The sequence below is a fragment of the Cebus imitator genome, unplaced genomic scaffold (assembly GCF_001604975.1).
Source record: "Cebus imitator isolate Cc_AM_T3 unplaced genomic scaffold, Cebus_imitator-1.0 Scaffold87, whole genome shotgun sequence".
NCBI classification, from domain to species: Eukaryota; Metazoa; Chordata; class Mammalia; order Primates; family Cebidae; genus Cebus; species Cebus imitator.
In genome coordinates this window covers 3,255,451-3,264,311 of record NW_016107402.1, presented here as the reverse complement: position 1 = coordinate 3,264,311, position 8,861 = coordinate 3,255,451, and positions in this window count along the sequence as shown.

The window sequence follows — 8,861 nt, the reverse complement described above, 5'->3', positions numbered from 1 at the left end:
AAAAAAAAGTTTGCCCTTAGCGAGTCTAGCCAGGCACTTTACTCAGCCACGTAGCTTCCAGGCTACTCCCTGGCACCACCTGGGCACACTGGGCCACCCCATGCCCACCCCACCTCCCAGGTAGCCTCAGAGATGGTATGATCTGGAATGTGCCCCTGACACTGACTTGCCGTATGACCTCAGGCAGGTCCTTCCCTCTCGGAGTATTCTTTATCTGTGAATGAGAGTCAATGCTATCTCTAGTGATCCTTCCAACCTGCCAGGACCAAGAAGCTGCCTGACCTTGACCCAGACCCCACCACACTGCTCCGTAGGAGCGTTTGGAGGGCAGTCTGAAACCCAGAATTGCTCAGGCACAGATGTTCTAACTCCAGGACTGGGAGGATTTGGTCTAACTCTCTAAGATGTTGTGCCTTCCTTTCAAACTGTGCCAAAAGGAGCCAGAGGGAGGACAGACCTATCTAAGCCCCAGCCTGGCTTCTTTCAGAAGCGGATGCCTCAGGCAAGGCCAACTTTAGCCTCTGTAATTACTCCCGGCTCAGAAGTTGCAGTCCTGAGAAAGACAGCCCTGTGCTGTCCCCAGCTGGAGAGGGCGGCCTCCCTGACATTCCCCTGTTAATAAACCAAGTGCTTTGTCAGCCAGTCTGTCCTGGTCTGTCCTTCGCTTCCCCAGCAACACTGCTTAGGGGCACCCACTTTACAGTTGAGAGCCCTAGGCCAGGGAGGGAAGCATTCACTGGGCATTCAGTCTCCAAGAGCCAGAGATTGGGATCAGACTCAGGCCCACAGGCCGTGGGGTAGAGTACAATGCCAGGACAGAAACTACTGTCCTTTTGGTGGTTGTGAACTCACCCTTCTGAGCCTCATCTGTAAAAAAGGCAACTATACCTATTTCACAGAGCTGTCCATAAGGATTAAATAATCGGAGTTGGAATGGATGAATCCTGTTCTTGAGAACCTACCTTTAAAGTTGCCTCCTCCAAGAAGCCTTCCCTGACTACCACCCATGGATTAAGTTTCTCTGTGGGCCCCACAGTCCTGAACTTTCAGCATTGCAAGCATTGCTGCTGCCTGTTTCTACTCTTCTCATCTCCATTAGGCTTTGTACCCTCCAAAGACAGGAAGTTTTTCTGATTCATTTCTGAATCCCAAATGCCTAGTAAGGGGTCCAAATGCCTTTGGAACGCAGTCAATGTTCCTGTCTTCCCTCCCTCCTTTCCTCCCCGTCTCCTTTCTCCAGCTTTTCACCAAACCGGGCTGCCTTCTGCAAAAGGGCTGTGGCAATAGGTAGGTGGGTCCACAGGCTGAGTCCCCCAACTCACTTATCCTGAGCCAGCTAGATTCTGGAACAGTAGAGAAAGCATTCTGGAGCGGGTAAGAAAAGCGATCACCCAGGGCAGGCTGGCCAAGGGCAGCTGGTAGTGTCCGGCTGGCAGGGAGCACCATATGGGCCTGATAAGCAGGAAGGTCTCGGAACGCTGCATGTGCAACGAAAACTGTTTGCCGGCCTTTGCGTTTTCCCGGAGATGGCTTGCTGGGAGCTGTCAGCCATGTGTCCCCTGCAGAGGGGCAGCCTGCTAGTGCCCCTTCTGCCAGTCCCAGAAACAGAAGCAGAAACAGAAGGTCAGAGCTGCAAGTCGCCTCCTCTGAGGTCACTGTGGCCAAACCCTCATTTCACAGATGAGGAGCTTATGGCCCAGAGATGGACAGGGACTTGCCCAAGGTTACACAGCAAGCCAGGAACAGATGCCAGGTTTCCTGCCTCCAACCTTGGATGCTTATAACAACAAGGAGGAGGCGAAGAAGTAGGGCTGGGCTTGGTGGCTCATGCCTATAATCCCAGCACTTTGGGAGGCCAAGGCGGGCAGACCACCTGAGGTCAGGAGTTTGAGACCAGCCTGACCAACATGGTGAAACCCGTCTCTACTAAAAATACAAAATTAGCTGGGCATGGTGGCACATGCCTGTTATCCCAGTTACTCGAGAGGCTGAGGCAGGGAAATAGCTTGAACCCAGGAGGCAGAGTTTGCGGTGAACTGAGATTGCGCCATTACACTCTAGCATGGGCAACAAGAGCAACTCTGTCTCAAAAAACAAAATAAAAAGAAAAGAAAAAAAAGCAAGAAAAGGGAAAAAAGAAGCCCTGAAAGTAGCTCAGTATTCAAGAGGGGCTTATAAGGGGATTTTTCTTTTCCCTTCTGTGTTTTGGTTTTCTGTTTATCTGCCCTAACTTCCCAAACATTTCTACAGTGATCACATTCCTTTAAAAAAAAAAAAAAAAAAAAAAAAAAAAAAAAAAAAAAAAAAAAAAAAAAAAAAAAAAAAAAAAAAAAAAAAAAAAAAAAAAAAAAAAAAAAACAGTAAAAGGGGTGGGGAGCTACCGATGGGAATAAATGGCTTTTGTCTTTGGTCAAATGGCATCTGAGCTACAGTCTTCTTCATTCTTCCTCAGTGGACCCACAGGACCCGGGTAGGTAGCAGATGCCAGGGAGTTGACAGGACTCAGCCTCTCTTCAGCCATCATGTGGGCTTGCAGTGGGACCAAGACAAAAGCCGAGTCTGGGATGACAGGCCCTGGTTTCCTCAGGTGGTCTGTCATCCCTGCTTGTCTGAGCCAATCCCTCCCACTGTTCCCCATCTGTAAAATGGGAGTTATTAGTGGCAGACACCAAGCACACACCGATGCTGGAGCCGGGATCCAGGCTCCCCTACTTCTTTACTGCATGGCCTTAGGCAAGTCGCTTAAATTCCATGGGCCTCAGTTTCCTCAAAAATATAAAATTGGTGCAATGGACAGAATGTTTCTGTCCTATCAAAATTTGTATGTCAAAATCCTAATCTTCAAGGTGATGGGGCCATTTGGAAATAATCTTTTCATGGAAGCAGAACCCTCATGAGTGGGATAAGTATAAAGAAGACCCCAGAGAGATTCCTGGCCTTGGTCACTCTTGCAGTAAGAACACGGCCGTCTATGAACCAGGAAGCAGGCCCTCACCAGACAGAACATGCCAGCACCTTGAACTTGAACTTCCCAGTCTCTAGAGCTGTGAGAAATAAATTTTTGTTTGTTTATAAGCTAGTTGGTCTTTGGTATTTTGTGAGAGCAGCTGAATAGACTAGAACAATGGGGATTACACCTCATGGAGTTGTCGTGAGGATTAAGAGTTCATGTTGGCTGGGCACAGTGGCTCACATCTGTAATCCCAGCACTTTGGGAGGCTGAGGTGCGCGGATCACCTGAGGCCAGTAGTTTGAGACCAGCCTGGCCAACATGGTGAAACCCCATCTCTACTAAAAATACAAAATTAGCTGGGTGTTGTGGCATACACCTATAATCCCAGACACTTGGGAGGCTGAAGCAGGAGAATGGCTTGAACCCAGGAGGCAGAGACTGCAGCGAGCTGAGATCACGCCACTGCACTTCAGCCTGGCAACAGAGCAAGGCTCCATCTCAAAACAAAAAGTTAATGTTTGTGAAGTTAATGTTTGTGACATGTTTAGAATTCTGCCTGGCGTATAGTAAGTGATATATGTGTTGCCTATTTTAATAAAACAAAAATTGCTTTTCTAACTGGGTGAACAACGAGGATGACATGGCTGGAGTACCTGTGAATATCATAATTCTTGGCTGGTCCCCAGGGAAGGGAGCTCTTTCTCAGGGCTGGAACCAGCACAGCCCGGTCTGAGTGGTGGGCAGGCTAACATGGCACCCTCAGCGGACAGAGTAGGGTTGCCGCTCCCTCCCTGGGGCCAAGGTTGGAGACAGCCCTTTTCCAGGGAGGCGGAGGGAGCCTGGGTTACTTACTGCTGAGTCACGAGCTCCAGGGCTCTTACCTTGTACCCAAACTGCAGGGCCCCTCCTGTCTGCTGGGACCACGGACCTGACTGTCTCAACCAGTTGGCTCTGAACACATCCTTCCTCAGACCCTTCCCTGCAGCAGCTTCTTCCAGGAACATCCAGCCAGACTACCTCAACTCTCCTGGCCTCTCCAACTTTGCCCCGAACAGCTAGTTCACCTCCTCCCTAACACCCACGATCACAGCCACCCACACGATCACAGCCACCCACACACCAGTATTCTCTCCAGCACACACACTCCGAAACAACTGTTAGACCTTGGAGCTCCAGACACCTTGGCTCTAAAACAAATCCTCCATGTATATATATATATATATATATATATATATATATATATGTAACCTTAGCTATCTCTGAACCTCAGTTTCCTCATCTGTATAGTGGGCATAATACCTACCTTAGAGGGTTTTGTAAGGCTTCTGTAGGATAATGTGTGGAAAATGCTTAGTCTAATGTCAGGCGTGTGGCAAGCATTCAGTAAATGATAACAGGGCTGGGCATGGTGGCTCAGCCTGTAATCCCAGCACTTTGGGAGGCGGAGGTGGGTGGCTCATCGCTTGAGCTCAGGAGTTCAAGACCAGTCTGGGCAATGTAGCAAAACCTCATCTCTATAAAACAAAATTTTAAAAATTAGCTGGGTGTGGTGGCACACACCTGTGGTCCCAGCCACTCAGGAGGCTGAGATGGGAGGATTTTTTGAGTCCGGGAAGCGGAGGTTGCAGTGAGCTGAGACTGCGCCACTAAACTCCAGCTTGGGCAACAGAGCCCCTGTCTCAAAGCAAGAAAAATAAAGATTAAAACTGTTTAAAAAGGTAACTCTGGTTATCATCGTTATGACTGTGGTGAACCTGTTTGCCTCTTCCAGCAGCTGGCCGTGCCTCAAGCATCCGGGCTGGAGATCAGCACTCACTCCAGGGGCTCCTAGAGCCGCTGATCAGTGCCCGGCACAGAGGAGGTGCCCCTACACAACCAACGGCTTAAATTCTGTCCTCTCGTTCTCAGAGTTTCTGGCAAGTGCTCAAGGAAGAAGGAGGAACAGCAGGAGGAAGAACAGCAGCCCCTAATGGGGTTGAGGAGTGCTCCTGAGGGCCCCTCAGTGCTGGGACCAGCAGCTGTCTCCTCCCCCAGACTGGCATCCACCGGGAGATCTCTGAGCTGTGGAGCCGCTGAGCTAATTAAGAATGACAAAGCACCGTGTAATTGCCAGCAATTGATGAGTCCCCTGCCTCTTCCTGCCCCTGCCTCCCTTGTCCTCCTTGGCACTGTCTGGCCTGGAGGTCATCACACAGGCGCGGAGGCAGGCGGAGTGGTGTGACTGAGCACAGGCTGCTGTCAGGAGACCTGGGGGCTGGCAACCTCTGCCACCCTCTTCCGGTGAGACTCCAGGCAAGGAAGTTCCTTTCTTAAATTGGCTCCACTTCCCCTTTTCCATCTGCAGGGATCTTGACCTTGTGCTAGGAGAGGTAGGAGGAGGGACAAAGTGAAGGGGCCAGGCCAAAGGGACCCTGCTAAGAGGCTGCTGCACCTTCCAGACCGGCTGAGTTCAAAGCCAACAGCCCCAGGCCTGAGTCCCAAGCCCCGCTCGGCGGCTGTGTGATCGTAGGCAGCACACCTACCTACTGTCTCCATGCAGCGCGCTCCTCAGCTCTAAATCGGGACTTGCCTGAGAGCACTTAGCTCCCACTAGGACAGCCTGCATTTGTCCTGAATCTGTGCTTATAAAGAGATCCCTGGACAAGCCCACTCCTATCAAAGAGAGTATAGATATTAAGAGTTGAGAACATTTAGAACAATTTGACAGAGTAATTTTATGTCTCTTGAATCTCATTTTTAAAATTAGGCTTGTGTTTTTTTGTCTTATTTTATTTTATTTTTCTAGTAATTCATTTTCCTTATATTTTACAAAAGCATTGCTCTGTGATGGATTAGAAATTGCAGTGGCACAATCTCAGCTCACTGCCACCTCCACCTCCCGGGTTCAAGAGATTCTCCTGCCTCAGCCTCCCAAGTAGCTGGGACTACAGGCAGGCAGCACCACCCCCGACTGATTTTTGTATTTTTAGTAGAGATGGGGTTTCACCATGTTGGCCAGGATGGTCTTGATCTCTTGACCTCGTGATCCCCCTTCCTCGGCCTCCCAAAGTGTGGGGATTACAGGCATGAGCCACCCCGCCCGGCCAGATTAGAAATTCTTTTAAAAACGGTCCTGCTCCACTGATGCTTTGAGAAGCACTACTTAGGGGACTTCGTGAAACAGGCATGGTAGCAATCACACCGTGATATCTCTGTAGTTCTAGTGTTTGATTTCCAGAAACTTTTAACTTCTCCAAAGCCTGTGGGATAAAGACCAAATCTCTTAGCCGGCTTTCAAGGCCCTTCTCACTTAAGTCCCAACCCACCTTCCCATCTCTCGTCCTCCCCAGCTACATACCCATGTGACTACCCTGTAACCCCTTCCCCCTAAACTCCCTGTGTCCTCCTCCTCCTCCATGCCTTTCCTTCTACTTGGAACGCCTTTCTCCACTTTGCCCTCCAACTGGCAAACTCCTATTCATCCTTCAAAGCCCAGACGAAATGTCACCAATCCTGGGAAGCCTTTCCCAATGCCACCCCAGCACTCACCCAGGTGGGGTTGCTCCCTTCTCCATGCTTCACATGCAGCATGTGTGGGGGCCAGACATTGCTGTGGTTAAGGCTACAGGCCCAACAGTCAGAAGGATGTGAGCTTCAGACCTGACTTTGCCAGCTGGACAATCCTGGGCCGTCGACTTTATACTGCAATCCTCATTTTCCCCTCTGTACAGTGGCGTCTAGAGGTGATGTGTGAATAGTTTTCAGCACCATGGCACACAGTGGAGACCTCAGATATGACAGCTGCTGTCAGTGATATCCCTTTGGTTCCTAACGCTCCACCTTGTTTTTCTTTCTCCCTACTAGGCTGGTTCCTCCTTGAGAGCAGGGACACTTGAGAGCATCTGATGTGCCTGAACATTTCCTGCACCCAGCCCAGGGCTCACACGGAGATGTGTGTTGAATGTGGGTCTCTGGCCGCTCCCTGCTCCACGGCACTGGCAGCTGCTACTTTGTCAGTGGCACGCTGATTAACCCAATTTCTGATTCGTAGTGTTTGCCAATTTCCATGATGCTAACACACCCACCACAGCCAATTTCAAGTTACCAGAAGTTTAACAACTATCTTGCAAAACTGCTAAATATTGAACCACCTGCTCCTTTGAGCCACCCGGCTCCTGCACCCCTCTGGGTGTGACTATGCCAAGCATAAGGGCAGTCGGAGCAGGCTTGGGTCTCCGTTGACAGACAGGCTACCTTCCACGCCCTCTGCCCAGCCAGCACATTGAGGCCACCCAGGGAAGGGCCATAGGGTCAGCCATGCCCCACACAGAGGCCTTCACTCATCTCCCTCCCAAGGCCTCCAGCCCTTTTGTTCTCTGGGATAAAAGCCTGTGAAGTTGTTCATCTCTCTCCTCCCACAGAAGAAAGAACAGAGGCTGGCTAAGGGGCCTGGTAGATCCATTCATCACTGGTTCTTGGGGACTTGGGCAAGTGGGTGCTAGCCATGCAGTCCACAGGGCCCAGTTTGCAGTAGCCCTGTCCCCACAGCTATTGCAAGCAAATCTAGCTAAACCTGGTCATAGTGTCCCTTGGTCACAGTAGGGATCAAAGAAAGCTTGTACACAACCTCCTCTGGACTTTTTCTTATGACCCATTTGTCTCCCAGGCTCAGAAGGGTCCCTACTTGGCATTTTATGCTCTGTCATTACCGTCCTGCAATTCATCATAATTTCTTTTATTATTATTATTATTATTTTTTTAGATGGAGTTTCACTTTGTCACCCAAGCAAGAGAAGTGCAGTGGCATGATCTCAGCTCACTGCAACCTCTGCCTCCCGGGTTCAAGCAATTCTCTTGCCTCAGCCTCCCCAGTAGTTGGGATTACAGGTGCGCGCCACCACGCCCAGCTAATTTTTGCATTTTTAGTAGAGACAGGGTCTCACCATGTTGGCCAGGCTGGTCTTGAACTCCTGGCCTCAGGTGATCCGCCTGCCTCAGCCCCCCAAAGTGTTGAGATTATAGGTGTGAGCCACTGCACCCAGCCAAGTCTTCATAATTTCATGTTTCATTTGGTATTTTGAAATGAAGTCTGATTGGACAGTGGAGCATGCCTGGGGACTTAGAGCCTCAGCTTGGGTGTGTGGCAGCTCCACTGCTGCTCCCCGCCTGTTGGCACCTGGTAGCCTCCCCTGCCTGGCCCCACGCTTGAAGCTGTGCTGTCTCCTGTGCCTGGCAGGATCCTGGGCCCAGGCACGGGGGAACAGGGATAGTTTGGGATCAGTTACATACACACACCCTTCTTCATCTTGGGCAGGGCATGGCATGGCAGCAGCTGTCCTCACCCTGGGCTGGCAGCACCATGGCACATCTGGTGGGTAGCTGGCTACAGGCCACATCTCAGTGGGGGAAAGACTCCAATCCAGGCAGTCAGCATATCCTGGCATGGAGGTTTAAAGACCCTTGAGGGTGGCCCATCTGCAAAGGGTTGGGGCAGTGGATCCTTGGGCAGGAGAGGTCTGGCTTGGCTTCTACACACCCCCGCTCACAGTCAGCGTACCCTGCACCAGTCCAGGGTCTGGCTGGAGGAGAGCCTGGGAGAGTTGAGTGCTCACAGCAGGGGTCGTGTTGACAGTCTGACTGTTGTCTGGCTCCAGAGAGTGGGCGTGTCCTCCATTGGGGGATGGTGCCCCTGGGCAGCTATGGGGCTCTTTACTCTGTGAGTCTCTCTGTGCCCAAAAGCACTTTCTCACCTGTGCTGAGGGGATGGTCTCTTCCTCCTTCCAACCTTCCTTGGTCTGACTTATGTCTGTCTCTTCTGGCCAGCTTGAGGCACCCTCAGGGATGAACCATAAAATTAAAATTGAGTAATTCCGTGATTCCACACACAATTAAAGGCTCTGATATTTGCATTGTAAACTGGCATTGCATA